The sequence below is a fragment of the Bombina bombina genome, chromosome 6 (assembly GCF_027579735.1).
Source record: "Bombina bombina isolate aBomBom1 chromosome 6, aBomBom1.pri, whole genome shotgun sequence".
Classification (NCBI taxonomy): Eukaryota; Metazoa; Chordata; class Amphibia; order Anura; family Bombinatoridae; genus Bombina; species Bombina bombina.
The window spans coordinates 656,829,276-656,853,094 of record NC_069504.1 but is presented as its reverse complement, the minus strand read 5'-3'; positions in this window follow the sequence as shown (position 1 = coordinate 656,853,094).

The following is a 23,819-nucleotide window of genomic DNA, read 5'->3' as shown; positions in this document are numbered from 1 at the left end:
TATAAGTGAGGCATTAGCAATAGAATTATACAAGAATTGAACAAGGATTGGGCAAGGGGCAAGAAAAAGGCAGGTACTTTTGTAATATTATGTTTGATATACCTTACTGTTTTCTTATGCAATTGCTACTGTAATACTGTGCCTTATGTGTTTAACTGGTTCCCTCTTTTGTAAAAATGCCTAATATCTTCTTATTCCTTTTTGCTGCCTTTTGTCTCTATAACAAACTACATTATTCAATTACTCCTTCTCCCTCTCCATCTGCACTGTTCATTAGCCCATCTCTCTTAAACTCACCTTACTTTTGTACTCACAAACTCTACCTATTCATAAACACTCTCTCTCCCCCTGCACCTTGTCTCAAAAGCAGTCTCATTACTGCAAATCTGTATCTCATCTCATGTCACTCTCCCTGTTGCTTTTACTAACTGCTGGTGACATCTCCCCTAATCCTGGTCCCCAACAACTGCCTAGCCGCGCACATCCATGTGTACCATCCCACAGACTCAAAAAACAAAACTCTGACAACCTTACTCACATTCCTCTTGCATCAAAAGCCACTACCCCTTTCACTTGTGCACTCTGGAACTCTCGCTCTGTTTGCAACAAACTCACTTCTATACATGACCTCTTTATCTCCCACTCCCTCAACCTTCTGGCCCTAACAGAAACCTGGCTCTCTCCCCTTGACACAGCATCCACTGCTGCTCTGTGACATGGGGGTCTCCACTTCAGCCACACTCCTAGGTCTGGTAATAGACAAGGAGGTGGTGTAGGTATTTTATTTTCCTCTCGTTGCACGTTTCAACAAATACATCCCATCTCTTCCCTCACATTTTCCTCATTCGAAAACCACATGATTCGCTTATTCTCTTCTCTTTCTATACATGTTGCAGTCATATACTGACCCCCTGGCTCCTCAACTCAATTTCTAGATCACATGGCTGCCTGGCTACCTTATTTCCTTTCCTCAGACACCCCTTCCCTCATTCTTGGTGACTTCCACATCCCTCTTGACAATCCCACTACCTCCTCTGCAAAACAACTTCTGCAACTCACTTCCTCTTTCGGTTTGTCACAATGGACTGATTCTCCCACTCACAAAGATGGTTACTCCCTTGACCTGATCTTTAGCTATCGATGCACTCTCTCAAACTTCACAAATTCACCCTTTCCTCTTTCTGACCACCATCTCCTTACTTGCAACATATCATCCCTCCCTACAACTCTCCCTCCTTCTGCTCCTCACACAAAACTTCACAGAAGCATTATGTCATTAGATCAACAGCAGCTTTCTAATTCCCTCAAACCTCTCCTCTCATCCTTCTCCTCCTTTTCCTGCCCTGATCAATCTATCTGTCACTATAACTCCACCCTTACATCCGTCCTTGTCAATCTCGCCCCTCTTACCATAGCTCGGAAATCAAACACTCATCATCAGCCCTGGCATACTCCTCTGACACGATACCTATGCAGATGTTCCCGTACTGCTGAGCAGCACTGGAGAAAACCTAGGAATTCAGCTGATTTTCAACATTACAAATTTATCTTGAACTCCTACTATTCTGCCCTTAATTTCCATAAGCAACATTACTTCTCTACTCTTATCTCTAATCTTTCTTCAAACCCAAAACGTTTGTTCTCCACTTTCAATACCCTTCTCTGCCCTCCCCCACCTCCTAATACAACTTCTCTGTCAGCTAAAGACTTTGCCAGCCACTTCAATAACAAAATCGACTCCATCAGAAATGAAATCAGCTCTCAACATAATTCCTTTCTCTCACTCCCTCAAATGCTCTCATTCAACCACAACCCACATAACCTTAAACTTAGCTCATTCTCCCCTGTCACTGAGGAAGAAGTCTCGGCACTTATACTGTGCTCTCACCTCACTACCTGTCCCCTTGACCCTATCCCTTCACAGCTACTCCCCTCTCTGCTACGCTCACCCAAATACTCACACTTTCAACCTCTCCCTCAGCACCGGTATATTTCCCTCATCGCTGAAACATGCACTGGTCACACCTATCCTCAAAAAAACATTCCCTTGATCCTACCTCCCCATCCAACTACCGCCCTATTTCCTTCCTCCCTCTTGCATCAAAGCTTCTCGAAAACTAGTTTATGCATGCCTATCCCATTTCCTTACAATAAACTCCCTCCTTGACCCACTGCAATCTGGATTTCATCTCCATCACTCCACAGAGACAGCAATTGTTAAGGTTACCAACGACCTACTTACAGCAAAATCAAAAGACCACTTCTCTCTGCTTATCCTCCTTGATCTGTCCGCAGCCTTTGACACTGTTGACCACCCTCTTTTGCTCCAAACCCTCCAATCCTTCGGCATCGGTGACATAGCCCTCTCGTGGCTCTCTTCCTACCTGTCAAACCGTACTTTTAGTGTAGCCTTCTCTGGGGCCTCCTCTGCCCCGTCACCACTTTCTGTTGGAGTACCGCAAGGCTCTGTCCTCGGTCCCCTTCTCTTCTCAATCTACATGTCATCACTAGGTTCCCTAATAAAGTCCCACGGTTTACAATATCATTTGTATGCCAACGACACCCAAATCTACTTCTCTGCACCAGACCTATCTCCTTCCTTGCAAACCCGTGTCACTAACTGTCTTTCTCACATCTCTAACTGCATGTCCTCTCACTACCTCAAGCTAAATCTCTCCAAAACTGAGCTCCTTATTTCCCCCCCTTCTTTAAAACTCTCCACCCCCAATCTCTCTCTAACTGTCGACAACTCTATCATTACCCTTACCCCACGCGCCCGATGTCTCAGGATCACATTTGACTCAGATCTTTCTTTCACTCCTCACATTCAGTCCTTGGCTAAAGCCTGCCGCTTCCACCTTAAAAATATCTCTAAAATTAGACACTTCCTTACACAAGACACAACTAAGATTTTAATCAACTCTCTTATTCTTTCCCGCCTTGATTACTGCAACTCTGTCCTCTCTGGTCTCCCCATCTGCTGCCTAGCTCCTTTAAAATCCATAATGAATGCCTCTGCCAGACTCATCTTCCTTACACGTCGCTCTTCATCTGCTGCACCTCTCTGCCAATCCCTTCACTGGCTTCCTCTTGCCTCTAGGATCATACACAAAATTCTCACTCTGACATACAAAGCCCTCAACTGCACTGCTCCCCCTATATTTCAGACCTTGTCTCCAGATACTCTCCCTTCTGTCCCCTTCGCTCTGCTCATGACCTCCTACTCTCCTCCTCTCTTTTTACCTCATCACACTCCCATTTACAGGACTTCTCCAGACTGGCTCCCATCTTGTGGAACTCTCTGCCTCACTCCACAAGACTCTCTTCTAGTTTTAAAAGCTTCTAGTGCTCCCTAAAGACTCTACTGTTCAGGGATGCATACAACCTATGCTAATCTTACTTTATACCAGTTCCACTCCTCCATTTCTATCCCCTGAACCCCCTTAGCATGTTAGCCTAAGAGTCCAGCTGTTTGTAGATCACCTTCTTAAGAGCTGACTACAACAATGCAACTCTTGGCAGGGCCCTCTACCCATTTGATCCCTATAATTGTTTTGTTGTACTCCCCTTTCTTTATAGCGCTGCGGAATCTGTTGGCGCTCTACAAATAATCAATAATAAAAAAAAAAAATGAAAGTTTATTTTTGACTAGATTGTCCCTTTAAGAGAGAAGACAGAAAGTGGACAATAAAAAATACAAAGGAAAAAAAAAACTGCTGTCATGAATCATTTATAATGCTAAATAATACATGATCCTGTCATTCCAGTATATATATCAAAACAGAAGAAGAAGCTTGATGAGGTCATATTCTAGCAAAACACAAAATCCTGCTCGGTGTGCCAATAGCAAAAAGAGGGTTAAATTACTGGTCTGTTTGTTACTGGCAGAATGGGGGTAATTAATGAGCCATGTGGTATATTATTGGCAGCACAGCTGTAAGACTTATGAATGAGGTAAACTTGCCAGTGGTGAGGGAATGAGGGAAATAGCAGGTTCCTGGGTACTTAGGGAAGCAATAATTACAAACAGAATTAAAGGGATAATAAAGTCAAATTTAAACATAAATGGATTGATAGAGCATGACATTTTAATCAAATTTCCAATTTACTTATATTATCAATTTTGTTTAGTTCTTTTGGCATCCTTTGCTAAACATTAATCCTAGGTGAGCTGTTAGTGTGCACATGTGTTTAGCCATATGGCAGCAGTGTTTGCTACATTGTTTATAACAATGAAATACATTGTAGCAAACATTGCTGCCATAGAATGTTAAAGGGATATGAATCCCACATTTTTTTCTTTCATGATTCAGATAGAGCATGTGATTTTGAACAACTTTCTAATTTACTTCTTTTATCACATTTTCATATCCCTTTAAAGACACGTGCACTCTCCTATGCTTCTTTCAGCCTAACGGGATTTCATCTTAACACAAGAATACCAAGAGAACGTGGCAAATTTGATAAAAGAAGTAAATTGGAAAGTTGTTGAAAATGTAATGCTCTATCTGAATCAAAAATGTTTCATTTTGGCTTCACTGCCCTTTTAAAAAGACAGTAATACACATTTATTGACACATGAAGAGATTTGTAACAAATAGTTATTACCTTATTTCCTTTTAGACAGTATGCCATTTTTACATTTACCACTAGAGGGAGATGTTTACTAGCAGCACGTAATTTGTGCTGTACATCTTTGTTACATGTAATTATTCACTCTACACACAGGATGGTGATGTCCTTATGCATTTGATTGTTTGCATTGTGAGCTTCTTTATCTTTGTAACAGCTGAAATTGCTGCCCTGAAGACGTTCCCCATAGGAAATAGCAGGTGAATTGTTGATCTTTAACAAATGTTTATGCACTTGCCAACTCATTACCTGTTTGTAAGTGTTAGGGTTGCCCCCTTCGTTGAAAATATAAATAAATACCATAATAATTATTAGGCATGCAGATTATTTTTTCGTTTTTTCTTATTCATTAGTGAAACAGAGCCTGAAAATGGTTGCAACAATTGGGTATTTTCGTCACTGAATTTATTTGAAAAAAAGTACAAGACACAAATATCTGTGCTTATACACTAACCAATAACGAAGCCTGAAATAATGCACACGCCTAAAGCAAAATAAATTATGTAATGCTTTAGGCATTATGTAATTTCACCCACCAAATAAGGGGTTACTAATTATTTACCACTGCCTCCTTCAAACTCTGAGTTGGGGGGAGGGTTCTGTCATAATAGAGCCTTTGTTTGTATATTTATTATAAAATAGGGTTTACAGATTACCAGAGAAACAATCACATTAAGATCATCCTCTACACTAGATGCTAAAGTTCCCCATTAGGGACAGTCTACTCCAGAATTTTTATTCTTTAATAAGATAGATAATTGCTTTATTACCCATTCCCCAGTTTTGCATAACCAACACAATTCTATTCATGTACTTTTTACCTCTGTGATTACCTTGTATCTAAGCCTCTGTAGACATTCCCTTTATTGCAGTTCTTTTGACAGACTTGCATTTTAGCCAATTACTACTAACTCATAAATAACTCTACGGAGTGAGCACAGTGTTATCTATATGACACACATGAACTAGTGCTGTCTAGATGTAAACAAACTGCCAAAATGTACTGCAACGGAGATAGGAGGCGTCCTTCAAGGGCTTCGAAATTAGCATATGAGCCTACCTAGGTTTAGCTTTTAACAAAGAATACCAAGAAAACAAATCAAATTTGATGATAAAAGTAAATTGGAAAGTTGTTTAAAATAGCATTCCCTATCTGAATCATAAAAGTTTAAAGGGACACTGAACCCAAATGATTTCTTTCATGATATAGAGCTTAACATTTTAAGCAACTTTCTAATTTACTCCTATTATCAATTTTTCTTCCTTCTCTTGCTATCTTTATTTTAAAAGCAGGAATGTAAATCTTAGCAGCCAGACCATTTTAGGTTCAGCACCATGGATAGCGCTTGCTTATTGGAGGCTTATATTTACCCACTGATAAGCATACATAACCCAGGTTCTCAACCAAAAATGGTCAGGCACCTATGCATCGTGTTCCTGCTTTTTAAACAAAGATAGCAAGAGAACGAAGACACATTGATAATAGGAGTAAATAAGAAAGTTGATTTAAATTGCATGCTCTATCTGAATCATGAAAGAAAAAAATCTGGGTTTAGTGTCCCTTTAATTCTGAATAGACTGTCCCTTTACTCAGAAGCAGTCTTGTTATACCTTTGAATCTCTTTCTTTCTTTCTTTCTTTCTTTCTTTCTTTCTTTCTTTCTTTCTTTCTTTCTTTCTTTCTTTCTTTCTTTCTTTCTTTCTTTCTTTCTTTCTTTCTTTCTTTCCTTGAATACAGCCTGAATACTTGTTAGGGAGGGAGCTAAGTGGACTAAACCACATTATTTTTCTTTTCTCTCTGGTCAGTAACTGTCCAGCTCTATGGGAAAGTTTATATCAAAAACATCCAGTTCATATCCAGCTGTGGGAGTGTGCAGGACAATAAATGCTTATTTAGAAATAGGCTGTTACTTGTCTGCCACAAAGAGCTGGATCATGACAATTTTTTGCTTTCTTTTTGCACAATTTTCTCAGCATATTTTAGAAAAGTAAAACCCCATAATCCCTTCTGTTTTTCCTCCGATAAGAATGAAATGTGGCCATATTACACATTATACCTTCACGCTCAATCTGCAGATGCAATTGCTGAGATGCAATAATCATATTATTCACAGACATGTTCTGCTGAACTTTGTAATGTGGTAACTGTAGTGTTAATAATAAAAAAAGAACACTTTTGACCTCTTCTAAGGATTCTTAGAATCTATATAATGTGCACAGAGTATAAAAGGAGTCACAAGAAACTGAACCCAAACAAAAGGTAACCCACCTGTAAAAAAACAAAACAAATATAGATTTATAATGGGAGAATTGTACTTCTATAAATGTCTACAGCATACATTTGTCTCCCCTTTAACCCCTTAAGGACCAGTGACGTACCCTGTATGTCGCTGGCCTTTTTTTGGGACTTGTTTGTTTTATAGCTCGGTCCTGCCACCAGCGTTGAGACTGCTCTATTCCACAAAGCCTGCTGGAGGGACGGCATTAATAGCGTGTTCTTGCTAGACTTGTGCTATTATGTCCTGAAAAAACTCTTAATGACCAGTGACATACAGGGTACATTGTGGTCATTAAGGGGTTAAACTGTTCCCAGTGATCCATTTCTCCCTGCTGGAGTGTACATCATAGTAATACCTTTTTGTCATTTGAGATATCTGTACTGCAGTATTGGCTATAGAAAAACTGTGAAAGCTATGTCATTAAAAACAGCAGCACAAATCAACCTCCCAGTGGGGGTGGGATAGAGAAAGCCCAGCCCACTTGAAATGGTGTTCCTGCAGCAACTTTGAATACAATTAATTCCTATTAGCGGCTTGCCGGAGTACATGGACCCTATAAACAACATTTTATCCGTACTAGTATCCAAACAAATTGAAGAAGAAAGTACAGTGAGCAGGCAATCTATAAAGAACATAAAAATGTGTTTGCACACACACGACATATAAAGGGCCAGATTACAAGTGGAGTGCTAAGTAATGCTCCTGCACTAGCGTTAATTGCGATAAAATGAAGCTTTTTACGCTCGTTGGGTTGCGCTCGTATTATGAGTTGAAAGTAAACTGTTTTCGCTTGCTAACCCAACGAACACAAAAGCCGGACTTTGAATATTGCATGCATGTTCACGTATTCCCCCATAGAAAGTCAATGAAGAAAAAAAAGTGGAAAACAAAGCTAACACCCGATTGTATATTCTCATGTGCGTTAACCCTACATTAAAATAATAATATTTCACATTCAAATGTTCTTCACATACAAAAATATATTTTATTTATTCATAAATAAATATTTTACATATATCTGATGGCTTTTGGTACAATATATATATCTATACCTACGTATATCTATAGATGATTATATATAGGTATAGATATATACAGATATATATAGGAATATCTATTTAGAAATACTTCATATTCTGCTATGTGCAGAACATTGGAACGTGAAATATTTACACTAAACACATAGTTAAAACCTTTATTAAATATGAATATTGCATAAATATCCATTTACATGTTTTCATCTTCTTAAAGGCCAATGATACCCAAATGTTGAAACACTTGAAAGGGATGCAGCATAGCTGTAAAAAAAAGTTCCTCAGTAGCAACATCCTATTGTAAATCAGTATGTCTGTCCCGGGACCGCTAAGGGAGTGAACTTACATGCACACTCATCTTATTTCCCTATTTAGTTTAAGGAAGTTTACTATGAAATCTCATGATAGCTAAGTGAAATCTCATGAGATCACAGTAAAAGAGTTCATGACCTCAGCACTGCTGATGCTGATTGGCTGCTGTTCATTTATTTATTTTTTACCTGCAGCTGAGCAACAGGTGACCTATATTTCCTTACACAGAACTTACTCTAGTGAGCTGAGGAAATTGTGAGGTAAAATATCTTATTTTTTGACATAGAGATGCTCAGATGATATTTTCCTGTTAGCTTTTTAAAGTTATACTGCATCAGTTTCAAGTGATTTAGCATATGAGTATTATGTCCATTTAACCGCAAAGGCCCCCAATGCACTTTTATATATATATATATATATATATATATATATATATATATATATATATATATATATATACATACATATGTATTTATGTGTTTATATGTGTATATGTCTGTAAATACATATATACACATATAAATACATAAATACATATGTATAAATATATAGGCATATATATATATATATATATATATATATATATATATATATATATATATATATATACTGTATATATATATATATATATATATATATATATATACATAAATCTTTAAACATGTATATGTATGTATCCCTGTATTAAAGGGACACTGAACCCAATTTTTTTATTTCGTGATTCAGATAGAGGATGCAATTTTAAGCAACTTTCTAATTTACTCCTATAAACATTTTTTCTTCATTCTCTTGCTATCTTTATTTTAAAAAGAAGGCATCTAAGCTTTTTTTTATACATAACTCTGGACAGCACTTTTTTATTGGTGGATGAATTTATCCACCAATCAGCCAGAACAACCCAGGTTGTTCACCAAAAATGGGCCGGCATCTAAACTTACATTCTTGCATTTCAAATAAAGATACTAACGGCTAGATTTGGAGTTTTGTCGGTAACGAGCCGAAAAACTAACGCCCGCGTTTTACTGGCCGCACCATAAAAATAATTCTGGTATCGAGAGTCCACATAAAGGCTGCGTTAGGCTCCAAAAAAGGAGCGTAGAGCATTTTTAACGCAGCTTCAACTCTCGATACCAGAGTTGCTTACGGACGCGGCCAGCCTCAAAAACGTGCTCGTGCACGATTCCCCCATAGGAAACAATGGGGCTGTTTGAGCTGAAAAAAAACCTAACACCTGCAAAAAAGCCGCGTTCAGCTCCTAACGCAGCCCCATTGTTTGCTATGCGGTAACCCTTCCTACGTCTGCACTTAACACTCTAACATGTACCCCGAGTCTAAACACCCCTAACCTTACACTTATTAACCCCTAATCTGCCGCCCCCGCTATCGCCGACCCCTGCATATTATTATTAACCCCTAATCTGCCGCTCCGTAAACCGCCGCTACTTACATTATCCCTATGTACCTCTAATCTGCTGCCCTAACATCGCCGACCCCTATATTATATTTATTAACCCCTAATCTGCCCCCCACAACGTCGCCTCCACCTGCCTACACTTATTAACCCCTAATCTGCCGAGCGGACCTGAGCGCTACTATAATAAAGTTATTAACCCCTAATCCGCCTCACTAACCCTATCATAAATAGTATTAACCCCTAATCTGCCCTCCCTAGCATCGCCGACACCTAACTTAAATTATTAACCCCTAATCTGCCGACCGGAGCTCACGCTATTCTAATAAATGGATTAACCCCTAAAGCTAAATCTAACCCTAATACTAACACCCCCCTAGGTTAAATATAATTTACATCTAACAAAATAAATTAACTCTTATTAAATAAATTATTCCTATTTAAAGATAAATACTTACCTGTAAAATAAATCCTAATATAGCTACAATATAAATTATATTTATATTATAGCTATTTTAGGATTTATATTTATTTTACAGGTAACTTTGTATTTATTTTAATCAGGTACAATAGCTATTAAATAGTTAAGAACTATTTAATAGCTAAAATAGTTAAAATAATTACAAATTTACCTGTAAAATAAATCCTAACCTAAGTTACAAATAAACCTAACACTAGACTATCAATAAATTAATTAAATAAACTACCTACAATTAACCTAACACTACACTATCAATAAATTAATTAAATACAATTGCTACAAATAAATACAATTAAATAAACTAGCTAAAGTACAAAAAAAAAAAACTAAGTTACAAAAAATAAAAAAATATTTACAAACATAAGAAAAATATTACAACAATTTTAAACTAATTACACCTACTCTAAGCCCCCTAATAAAATAACAAAGACCCCCCAAAATAAAAAAATGCCCTACCCTATTCTAAATTACTAAAGTTCAAAGCTCTTTTACCTTACCAGCCCTGAACAGGGCCCTTTGCGGGGCATGCCCCAAAGAATTCAGCTCTTTTGCCTGTAAAAAAAAACATACAATACCCCCCCCCCCAACATTACAACCCACCACCCACATACCCCTAATCTAACCCAAACCCCCCTTAAATAAACCTAACACTAAGCCCCTGAAGATCTTCCTACCTTATCTTCACCCTGCCAGGTTCACCGATCCGTCCTGAAGAGCTCCTCCGATGTCCTGATCCAAGCCCAAGCGGGGGGCTGAAGAGGTCCATGATCCGGCTGAAGTCTTCATCCAAGCGGGAGCTGAAGAGGTCCATGATCCGGATGAAGTCTTCATCCAAGCGGGAGCTGAAGAGGTCCATGATCCGGATCTTCATCCAAGCGGGAGCTGAAGAGGTCCATGATCCGGATGAAGTCTTCTATCAACGGCATCTTCAATCTTCTTTCTTCCGGATCCATCTTGCAGACCTCCGACGCGGAACATCCTCTTCTCCCGACGCCTACTAGCCGAATGACGGTTCCTTTAAGGGACGTCATCCAAGATGGCGTCCCTCGAATTCCGATTGGCTGATAGGATTCTATCAGCCAATCGGAATTAAGGTAGGAATATTCTGATTGGCTGATGGAATCAGCCAATCAGAATCAAGTTCAATCCGATTGGCTGATCCAATCAGCCAATCAGATTGAGCTCGCATTCTATTGGCTGTTCCGATCAGCCAATCGGAATTCGAGGGACGCCATCTTGGATGACGTCCCTTAAAGGAACCGTCATTCTGCAGTTGGACGTCGCCGGAAGAAGATGGGTCCGCGGTGGAGGTCTTCAGGATGGAGCCCGTCGTCATCGGATGAAGATAGAAGATGCCGCTTGGATCAAGATGGTTGCCGGTCCGGATCGCCTCTTCTTCCCGGATAGGATGAAGACTTTGGAGCCTCTTCTGGACCTCTTCAGGCACCGGATGATGGATCGCCAACCCCCGCTTGGGTTGGATGAAGATTTTGGAGCCAGGACGGATCGGTGATACCTGGTGAGGTGAAGACAAGGTAGGATGATCTTCAGGGGCTTAGTGTTAGGTTTATTTAAGGGGGGTTTGGGTTAGATTAGGGGTATGTGGGTGGTGGGTTGTAATGTTGGGGGGGTATTGTATGGTTTTTTTTTACAGGCAAAAGAGCTGAACTTCTTGGGGCATGCCCCGCAAAGGGCCCTGTTCAGGGCTGGTAAGGTAAAAGAGCTTTTAACTTTAGTAATTTAGAATAGGGTAGGGCATTTTTTATTTTGGGGGGCTTTGTTGTTTTATTAGGGGGCTTAGAGTAGGTGTAATTAGTTTAAAATTGTTGTAATATTTTTCTTATGTTTGTAGATATCTTTTTTATTTTTTGTAACTTAGTTCTTTTTTATTTTTTGTACTTTAGCTAGTTTATTTAATTGTATTTCTTTGTAGCAATTGTATTTAATTAATTTATTGATAGTGTAGTGTTAGGTTAATTGTAGGTAATTGTAGGTAGTTTATTTAATTAATGTATTGATAGTATAGTGTTAGTTTTAATTGTAACTTAGGTTAGGATTTCTTTTACAGGTAAATTTGTAATTATTTTAACTATTTTAGCTATTAAATAGTTCTTAACTATTTAATAGCTATTGTACCTGGTTAAAATAAATACAAAGTTACCTGTAAAATAAATATAAATCCTAAAATAGCTATAATATAAATATAATTTATATTGTAGCTATATTAGGATTTATTTTACAGGTAAGTATTTATCTTTAAATAGTAATAATTTATTTAATAAGAGTTAATTTATTTCGTTAGATTTAAATTATATTTAACTTAGGGGGGTGTTAGTATTAGGGTTAGACTTAGCTTTAGGGGTTAATCCATTTATTAGAATAGCGGTGAGCTCCGGTCGGCAGATTAGGGGTTAATAATTGAAGTTAGGTGTCGGCGATGTTAGGGAGGGCAGATTAGGGGTTAATACTATTTATTATAGGGTTAGTGAGGCGGATTAGGGGTTAATAACTTTATTATAGTAGCGCTCAGGTCCGCTCGGCAGATTAGGGGTTAATAAGTGTAGGCAGGTGGAGGTGACGTTGTGGGGGGCAGATTAGGGGTTAATAAATATTATATAGGGGTCGGCGGTGTTAGGGGCAGCAGATTAGGGGTACATAGGGATAATGTAGCTGGCGGCGGCGTGCGGACGGCAGATTAGGGGTTAATAAGTGTAGGTAGCTGGCGGCGACGTTGAGGGGGTCAGATTAGGGGTTAATAAATATAATACAGGGGTCGGCGGTGTTAGGGGCAGCAGATTAGGGGTACATAAGGATAACGTAGGTGGCGGTCGGCAGATTAGGGGTTAAAAAAATGTAATCGAGTGGCGGCGATGTGGGGGGACCTCGGTTTAGGGATACATAGGTAGTTTATGGGTGTTAGTGTACTTTAGAGTACAGTAGTTAAGAGCTTTATAAACCAGCGTTAGCCCAGAAAGCTCTTAACTACTGACTTTTTTCCTGCGGCTGGAGTTTTGTCTAACGCTCACTTCAGAAACGACTCTAAATACCGGAGTTAGGAAGATCCCATTGAAAAGATAGGATACGCAATTGACGTAAGGGGATCTGCGGTATGGAAAAGTCGCGGCTGAAAAGTGAGCGTTAGACCCTATTTTGAGTGACTCTAAATACCGGCGGTAGCCTAAAACCAGCGTTAGGAGCCTCTAACGCTGGTTTTCACGGCTACCGCCAAACTCCAAATCTAGGTCTAAGAGAATGAAGACACTTTGATAATAGGAGTAAATTAGAAAGTTGCTTAAAATTGCATTCTCTATCTGAATCACAAAAGAAAAAATTTGAGTTCAGTGTCCCTTTAAAGGGACAGTCTAGGCCAAAATAAACTTTCATGATTCAGATAGAGCATGTAATTTTAAACAATTTTGCAATTTACTTTTATCACCAATTTTGCTTTGTTCTCTTGGTATTCTTAGTTGAAAGCTTAACCTAGGAGGTTCATATGCTAATTTCTTAGACCTTGAAGCCCACCTCTTTTCAGATTGCATTTTAACAGTTTTTCACCACTAGAGGGTGTTAGTTCACGTATTTCATATAGATAACACTGTGCTCGTGCACGTGAAGTTATCTGGGAGCAGGCACTGATTGGCTAGACTGCAAGTCTGTCAAAATAACTGAAAAAGGGGCAGTTTGCAGAGGCTTAGATACAAGATAATCACAGAGGTTAAAAGTATATTATTATAACTGTGTTGGTTATGCAAAACTGGGGAATGGGTAATAAAGGGATTATCTATCTTTTAAAACAATAAAAATTCTGGTGTAGACTGTCCCTTTAAAGCCCTTTGCCTGCCTTTTTTTCTAACACATGAGACCTCATATCTTTGAGACCTCATAACTGTGTAATTTAAAAAATATATTTGTTATTAGATTATGCTATTTTGAGTGTAACTATACTTTGTGGTGTGTTTTGTGCAACTTTTTTTGTTTCCCGTAATAGTTAACCAGAGCTCTTAAGTTGCGGTAATCATTCTAGCGTAAATCGCCATTGCGCTCAAGTGATTGTGTTTCATTTCAATTTGCAATACGAGCGATAAGCCCAATAAGCGCAATCACCTGCGATAAACCCCTTCTTAATTCAAATGTTTGTGCTCCACTCATAATCTTGCCCATAATGCTTAAAGGGACGTAATACTCATATGCTAAATCACGTGAAACTGATGCAGTATAACTGTAAAAAGCTGACAGGAAAATATCACCTGAGCATCTCTATGTAAAAAAGGAAGATGTTTTACCTCACAATCTCCTCAGCTCAGCAGAGTAAGTTCTGTGTAAAAAGTTATACTCAGCTGCTCCCAGCTGCAGGTAAAAAAATAATGAAGAAATGAATAGCAGCCAATCAGCATCAGCAGTGCTGAGGTCATGAACTCTTTTACTGTGATCTCATCAGATTTGACTTAACTCTCATGAGATTTCATAGTAAGCTTCCTTACACTGAATAGAGAAATAACATGAGAGTGCACAAGGCTCATCCCTTCGGCTGTCCCGGGACAGACATACTAATATGCTGCTTAGAAATCCTTTACAATGGGATGTGGCTACTGAGAAACTTTTGAGGTAAAATATCTTTCTTTTTACATAGAGATGTTCAGGTGATATTTTCTAGTCAGCTTTTTACAGCTATGCTGCATCACTTTCAAGTGTTTAAACATTTGGGTATTATGGCCCTTAAGCCTGGCTTCCCATCATTGATACTCCCCACAGTTCTAATCAGTTTCTGCAGCCTTCCTAGTCTTGGAGTCTCTGTGTTTCAGAGCAAGTAATCTGCCTGTTTAATAGTTCAGGCAGCAGCTGCCAGATGAGAGAGCTGATCTAATCAGACAGTCAGAAGCAACCTAGGCTCATCACTTTACATAAACTTTAACTAACGGAGCCTCTGCTTATAACTTAATGTGACCAGCTCAGCGAGCAGGGCTTCATTTCACATGATTATGTACCCCCACCCCAATACAGATCCTTTAACTCCTTATGTGCAGTAGCTCTGATCTTTATGCAACTAGCTGATTATAGAAGACAAATATCCCTTCATTAAAGGGACATTAAACACTTTGAGATGGTAATATAAAATGATAAATTGTATATATAAAACAACTCTGCAATATACTTTCATTATTTATTTTGTCCTCTTTGCCTGTAATTCCATTCTTAAATTTTGAGCTTTTCAGTTCCTGTTAGAAATGGAAGTGCAGAACACTGTTAAATCCAGCACAGCCATTGGCTGCACACTCTAGTGACCTATTTATAACTGTCTCTAATTGGCCACAGCAGAGAAGGTAACACAAGTTACAACATGGCAGCTCCCAGTGTTTTATAGACACTAAACCTTTACACTTATTTTGTCACTTTTTAAACAACTAATGAAACTTTAGAAAATAAATCTACATGTTATTAATGGACTAATCTTTTCTTTGAATGCATCATTCTATCTAGCATGTATTTAGTGTTTAATGTCCCTTTAAGGCTCCCAGCGATAAAAATGACTCATATAGGCAGGCACACTGGGTGGCGGGAATTTGGAGGGGAAGAGACTCAATATGTGAGTCAATACATATACATCTGGTAGTAAGTCAGTTACTACAGTTATGTGTGTTAGTGGGACTATAGATACAGGAATATGTGTGCACATGCATTTGTGTGTTTAAATGTTATGTGTTATGTCACTGGCACACAGAACATAAGGGGAAGAATCCAATTGGCTTATTTTTTTCTTTGAACATAAACTATTCTAATGTTGAAAGTGATCTATTTTTTTCTCGTTAAGATCCAGAATAGTTCCCATGCAACGTTTTTTTATTTCTTTTGACAGATTTTTTAAATTTAAAGCTATTCCAATTTATTAGAAAACCAACTACAACACAATAAAACTCCCTATACCTTGCATGGGAATTCAACAGTAGTATTCCAATAATCTTATTTCTTTCATGTAATTAGCAAGAGTCCATGAGCTAGTGACGTATGGGATATACATTCCTACCAGGAGGGGCAAAGTTTCCCAAACCTTAAAATGCCTATAAATACACCCCTCACCACACCCACAATTCAGTTTTACAAACTTTGCCTCCGATGGAGGTGGTGAAGTAAGTTTGTGCTAGATTCTACGTTGATATGCGCTCCGCAGCAAGTTGGAGCCCGGTTTTCCTCTCAGCGTGCAGTGAATGTCAGAGGGATGTGAGGAGAGTATTGCCTATTTGAATGCAGTGATCTCCTTCTAAGGGGTCTATTTCATAGGTTCTCTGTTATCGGTCGTAGAGATTCATCTCTTACCTCCCTTTTCAGATCGACGATATACTCTTATATATACCATTACCTCTGCTGATTCTCGTTTCAGTACTGGTTTGGCTATCTGCTATATGTAGATGAGTGTCCTGGGGTAAGTAAGTCTTATTTTCTGTGACACTCCTAGCTATGGTTGGGCACTTTGTTTATAAAGTTCTAAATATATGTATTCAAACATTTATTTGCCTTGACTCAGAATGTTCAACTTTCCTTATTTTCAGACAGTCAGTTTCATATTTGGGATAATGCATTTTAATTTAACATATTTTACCTTAAAATTTGACTTTTTCCCTGTGGGCTGTTAGGCTCGCGGGGGCTGAAAATGCTTCATTTTATTGCGTCATTCTTGGCGCTGACTTTTTTGGCGCAAAAATTCTATTTCCGTTTCCGGCGTCATACGTGTCGCCGGAAGTTGCGTCATTCTTTGACGTTATTTTGCGCCAAAAATGTCGGCGTTCCGGATGTGGCGTCATTTTTGGCGCCAAAAGCATTTAGGCGCCAAATAATGTGGGCGTCTTTTTTGGCGCTAAAAAATATGGGCGTCATTTTTGTCTCCACATTATTTAAGTCTCATTATTTATTGCTTCTGGTTGCTAGAAGCTTGTTCACTGGCATTTTTTTCCCATTCCTGAAACTGTCATTTAAGGAATTTGATCAATTTTGCTTTATATGTTGTTTTTTTCTTTTACATATTGCAAGATGTTCCACGTTGCAACTGAGTCAGAAGTTACTACAGGAAAATCACTGCACAGTGCTGGAGCTACCAAGCTAAGTCTGCTATAAACTTTTGGTATCTGTTTCTCCAGCTGTTATTTGTATTGCATGTCATGTCAAACTTATTAATGCAGATAAAATTTCCTTTAGTACTGTTACATTACCTGTTGCTGTTCCGTCAACATCTAATTTTCAGAGTGTTCCTGATAACATAAGAGATTTTATTTATTTTAAATCCATTAAGAAGGCTATGTCTGTTATTTCTCCTTCTAGTATACATAAAAGTCTTTTAAAACTTCTCTTTTTTTCAGATGAATTTTTAAATGAACATCATCATTTTGATGCTGATAAATCTTTGTATTTGTTCAAGATGGAATTTATTCGTTCTTTACTTAAAGAAGTGTTATTTGCATTAGAAATAGAGGATTCTGGTCCTCTTGATACTAAATGTAAACGTTTAAATAAGGTAGTTATTCCAGAAGTGTTTTATCTCCCTGATGCTATTTCTGAAGTAATTTCCAGGGAATGGAATAATTTGGGTAATTTATTTACTCCTTCTAGACGTTTAAGCAAATTATATCCTGTGCCATCTGACAGATTAGAGTTTTTTGGGACAAAAAATCCCTAAGGTTATGGGGCTGTCTCTACTCCTGCTAATGTACTACTATTCCTATGGCAGATAGTACTTCATTTAAGGATCCTTTAGATAGGAAAATTGAATCCTTTCTAAGAAAAGCTTACTTATGTTCAGGTAATCTTCTTAGACCTGCTATATTTTTAGCGGATGTTGCTGCAGCTTCAACTTTTTGGTTAGAAGCTTTAGCGCAACAAGTAACAGATCATATTTTTATAGCATTATTATTATTCTATAACATGCTAATAATTTTATTGGTGATACCATCTTTTGATATCATTAGAGTTGATGTCAGGTATATGTCTCTAGCTATTTTAGCTAGAAAAGCTTTATGGATTAAACTTGGAATGCTGACATGTCTTCTAAGTCAACTTTGCTTTCCCTTTCTTTCCAGGGTAAATAATCATTTCGTTCCTTTCCTCACAACAAGGAACAAAAGCCTGATCCTTCATCCTCAGGAGCGGTATCAGTTTGGAAACTATTTCCAGTTTGGAATATATCCGAGCTTTATAGAAACCTATAGCCAGCTCCTAAGTACCTATGAAGGTGCGGCCCTTATTCCAGCTCAGCTGGTATGGGGCAGATTACGTTTTCTTCAAAGAAATTTGGATCAATTCCGTTCTTAATCTCTGGTTTCAGAAACATTGTTTCAGAAAGGTACAGAATTGGCTTCAAGTTAAGGCCTCCTGCTAAGAGATTCTTTTCTTTCCCGTGTCCCAGTTAACACAGCAAGGCTCAGCATTTCTGAAATGTGTTTCAGATCTAGAGTTGGCTGGAGTATTTATGCCAGTTCCAGTTCTGGAACAGGGGCTGGGGTTTTATTTTATCTCTTCATTGTACCAAAGAAGGTCAATTCCTTCAGACCAGTTCTGGATCTATCATTATTGAATCGTTATGTTAGGATACCAACATTCAAGATGGTTACTGTAGGACTATCCTGCCTTTTGTTTAGCAAGGGCATTATATGTCTACAATAGATTTACAGGATGTGTATCTGCATATTCCGATTCATCCAGATTACTTTTAGTGTCTGAGATTCTCTTTTTAGACAAGCATTACCAGTTTTGTGGCTCTACCGTTTGGCCTAGCCTCAGTTCCAAGAATTTTTTTCAAAGGTTCTCGGTGCCCTTCTTTCTGTAATCAGAGAATAGGGTTTTGGTATTTCCTTATTTGGACGATATCTTGGTACTTGCTCAGTCTTCTCATTTTCGTAGAATCTCATACGAATCGACTTGTGTTGTTTCTTCAAGTTCATGGTTGGAGGATCAATTTACCAATCAGTTCATTGATTCCTCAGACAAGGGTAACCTTTTTAGGTTTCTAGATAAATTCAGTGTCTATGACTCTGTCCTTGTCAGACAAGAGAAGTTTAACATTGATATCAGCTTGTCAAAACCTTCAGTCACAATCATTCCCTTTGGTAGCCTTATGCATGGAAATGTTGGGTCTTAGGACTGCCGCATCAGATGCGATCTCCTTTGCTCGTTTTCACATGCGACCTCTTCAGCTCTGTATGCTGAACCAATGGTGCAGGGATTACTCAAAGATATCTCAATTAATATCTTTAAACCGATTTTACGACACTCTCTGACATGGTGGACAGATCACCATCGTTTAGTTCAGGGGGCTTCTTTGTTCTTCCGACCTGGACTATAATCTCAACAGATGCTAGTTTTACAGGTTGGGGAGCTGTGTGGGGGTATCTGACGGCACAAGGGGTTTGGGAATCTCAGGAGGTGAGATTTCCGATCAATATTTTGGAACTCTGTGCAATTTTCAGAGCTCTTCAGTCTTGGCCTCTTCCGAAGAGAGAGTTGTTCATTTGTTTTCAGATAAGACAATGTCACAACTGTGGCATACATCAATCATCAAGGAGGGACTCACAGTCCTCTGGCTATGAAAGAAGTATCTCGAATTTTGGTTTGGGCGGAATCCAGCTCCTGTCTAATCTCTGCGGTTTATATCCCAGGTATGGACAATTGGAAAGCGGATTATCTCAGTCGCCAAACGTTGCATCCGGGCGAATGGTCTCTTCACCCAGAGGTATTTCTTCAGATTGTTCAAATGTGGGAACTTCCAGAAATAGATCTGATGGCTTCTCATCTAAACAAGAAACTTCCCAGGTATCTGTCCAGATCCCGGGATCCTCAGGCGGAGGCAGTGGATGCATTTTCACTTCCTTGGAAGTATCATCCTGCCTATATCTTTCCGCCTCTAGTTCTTCTTCCAAGAGTAATCTCCAAGATTCTGAAGGAATGCTCGTTTGTTCTGCTGGTAGCTCCGGCATGGCCTCACAGGTTTTGGTATGAGGATCTTGTCCGGATGGCCTCTTGCCAACCGTGGACTCTTCCGTTAAGACCAGACCTTTTGTCTCAAGGTCCTTTTTTCCATCAGGATCTGAAATCCTTAAATTTAAAGGTATGGAGATTGAACGCTTGATTCTTGGTCAAAGAGGTTTCTCTGACTCTGTGATTAATACTATGTTACAGGCTCGTAAATCTGTATCCAGAGAGATATATTATAGAGTCTGGAAGACTTATATTTCTTGGTGTCTTTCTCATCATTTTTCTTGGCATTCTTTTAGAATACCGAGAATATTACAATTTCTTCAGGATGGTTTAGATAAGGGTTTGTCCGCAAGTTCCTTGAAAGGTCAAATCTCTGCTCTTTCTGTTCTTTTTCACAGAAAGATTGCTATTCTTCCTGATATTCATTGTTTTGTACAAGCTTTGGTTCGTATAAAGCCTGTCATTAAGTCAATTTCTCCTCCTTGGAGTTTGAATTTGGTTCTGGGGGCTCTTCAAGCTCCTCCTTTTGAACCTATGCATTCATTGGATATTAAATTACTTTCTTGGAAAGTTTTGTTCCTTTTGGCCATCTCTTCTGCCAGAAGAGTTTCTGAATTATCTGCTCTTTCTTGTGAGTCTCCTTTTCTGATTTTTCATCAGGATAAGGCGGTGTTGCGAACTTCTTTTGAATTTTTACCTAAGTTGTGAATTCCAACAACATTAGTAGAGACATTGTGGTTCCTTCATTATGTCCTAATCCTAAGAATTCTAAGGAGAAATCGTTGCATTCTTTGGATGTTATTAGAGCTTTGAAATATTATGTTGAAGCTATTAAGTCTTTCCGAAAGACTTCTGGTTTATTTGTTATCTTTTCCGGTTTTAGAAAGGCCAGAAAACTTCTGCCATTTCTTTGGCATCTTGGTTGAAATCTTTATTTCATCTTGCCTATTTTGAGTCGGGTAAGACTCCGCCTCATAGGATTACAGCTCATTTTACTAGGTCAGTTTCTACTTCCTGGGCGTTTAGGAATGAAGCTTCGGTTGATCAGATTTGCAAAGTGGCAACTTGGTTCTCTTTGCATACTTTTACCAAATTCTACCATTTTGTTGTATTTTCTTCTTCTGAAGCAGTTTTTGGTAGAAAAGTACTTCAGGCAGCGGTTTCAGTTTGAATCTTCTGCTTATGTTTTTCATTAAACTTTATTTTGGGTGTGGATTATTTTCAGCAGGAATTGGCTGTCTTTATTTTATCCCTCCCTCTCTAGTGACTCTTGTGTGGAAAGATCCACATCTTGGGTAGTCATTATCCCATACGTCACTAGCTCATGGACTCTTGCTAATTACATGAAAGAAAACATAATTTATGTAAGAACTTACCTGATAAATTCATTTCTTTCATATTAGCAAGAGTCCATGAGGCCCGCCCTTTTTTGTGGTGGTTATGATTTTTTTGTATAAAGCACAATTATTCCAATTCCTTATTTTATATGCTTTCGCACTTTTTTCTTATCACCCCACTTCTTGGCTATTCGTTAAACTGAATTGTGGGTGTGGTGAGGGGTGTATTTATAGGCATTTTAAGGTTTGGGAAACTTTGCCCCTCCTGGTAGGAATGTATATCCCATACGTCACTAGCTCATGGACTCTTGCTAATATGAAAGAAATGAATTTATCAGGTAAGTTCTTACATAAATTATGTTTTTCCACCCGATCCATCTTCATACAGTCACTGCCGTACACTAAAGCTTGAATGCAAGGTTCCCCCGTATATAGGGATGCCTTTGCATTCCTACTGGTGGATTTTCAAATCCAAATTCAAATCAGCTAATATAAAAAAGCTTTCATTCTATTGGTTGATTTGAATTTGGGTTTGAAAATCAGTCTAAACAACCTAGGTATGTTTTTCAACAAAGAATATCGAGACAACAAAGCAACGTTTATAATAGAAGTAAATTAGAAAGTTGCTTAAAACTGCATGTTCTATTTGAATCATGACACTTTAATTTTGACTTTAGTGTGCCTTAAGGACACTTAACTTTACAAAATAGCGCTCAGCAAAATGAGCTGATTTCTCTCCATGCCAGTGAGTATTTGAGAATCAGGCCCTTAGAACAGTCAGTAGTACCCAAGTTATTGAGCTGTGTGTTACTGTATATAATCCATGTCACCACAAAAAGCAAACAAAACTGTAAAAAAAAACAATGTAATGTCTAAAGTTTTAACTTTAAATCAGTGGTTCTCAACCCAAGTGACCTCAAAATGCAGTAAATTTAGCCGGACAAGTCCAGGGCCCAGTAGTTCCTGTGAGTGCGCTTCTCCCTGTATGTATTTAGTCTCCCTAAGGGAAAAAGAGACAACCAGACGTGGACTCCTTGCTTAGTGTGCTTAGAGGAATATGGCTACACCTCACTGACGAGGCCCAAGAAAGGCCGAAACAAATGTCTGTGGCCGAAACAAATGTCTGTGGTTGCTTTGTTCCTTGTTCAGAGAGGAATTGCTGGTATTTAGTAGGTGGCATCAGACTGATATGCTACAGGAAAGTTCTACTCTGTGAAAAGCATTACTGGGATAAAAAGAAGCTACACCCAGTTGTAAAATCGCCATAGAAAAAGCTAACAAGTTATATGACACAGCACACAGTTGGGGCATATAGGGGCGCAATCCACCAGTAAGGCTGTCATGGCCCGGTACCGGGCTGTGGCCTGGCTGTTGAGAAACCAGGCTTTAAATGACTAAACCATTTATACATTTTTTTTTTGTACTTTTCAGCTATTCATATTTTAACAGAAACTGTTTGTTTTATTAAGAAGTTTTCCTTACAGAAAAACATTATTCTACGTCATCATATACTTACTATGCACTAGGTAAACCAGAGAGCTCAACTGGTATGCTAATCTTTTTAAGAAGGAATGTTTGAAGAACAGATGTGAGAGTACTCGGCCTGTGAACATTTGCAGTGCACATCTTTGGAGAACTGACATTTTGGCACATTAAGAGCAATCACAGCTTGTAAATTAATCTGCTTTGTTTCCATCAGGGCCAATCCAGCTAATGGATCTTTAGACTATTAGCAGACGAAGTCATCTATGACCACTTAAATAAAACGCCTGTCAACGTGCATAAAATGAGTGTTCAGTGTGACGGTGCAGATACTAAGCATTCTGTTAATAATACACAGAAAGCTGAGCGAGTTTAACTGTGGTCTAGCCTCTTTCTTCTTTAGCCACTCTGGGATATTTTCCATTCCAGCAGATGAGCAGTGTGAAATGCTTTGTATCTATTCTGTTTGGTGTGAGTGTTTTTTTCCACACTATTCCGATTCATAAGAAAAACTATTTTTTAATTTATTTGTACTTGGACCTTGATAATTACTCATATGCATTGAAAACCTAAAAATACTTTTTGCATGATTTTTTTATTTATCTAATTCAACATCCTTGACCACATGAAAACACATTTTGGCCTGTATTTAAAGCAATATGAAAGCCATTTTTTTTCTTTCCTGATTCAGATAGAGCATGCAATTTTAAGCAAATTTCTAATTTACATTTAGCCACCAATCAGCAAGCGCTACCCAGGTGAACCAAAAATGGGCTAACTCCTAAGCTTCAATTCCTGCTGTTTCAAATAAAGATACCAAGAGAACAAAGAAAATAAGAGTAAATCAGAAATTTGCTTCAAATTGCATCCCCTATCTGAGTCATGAAATAAA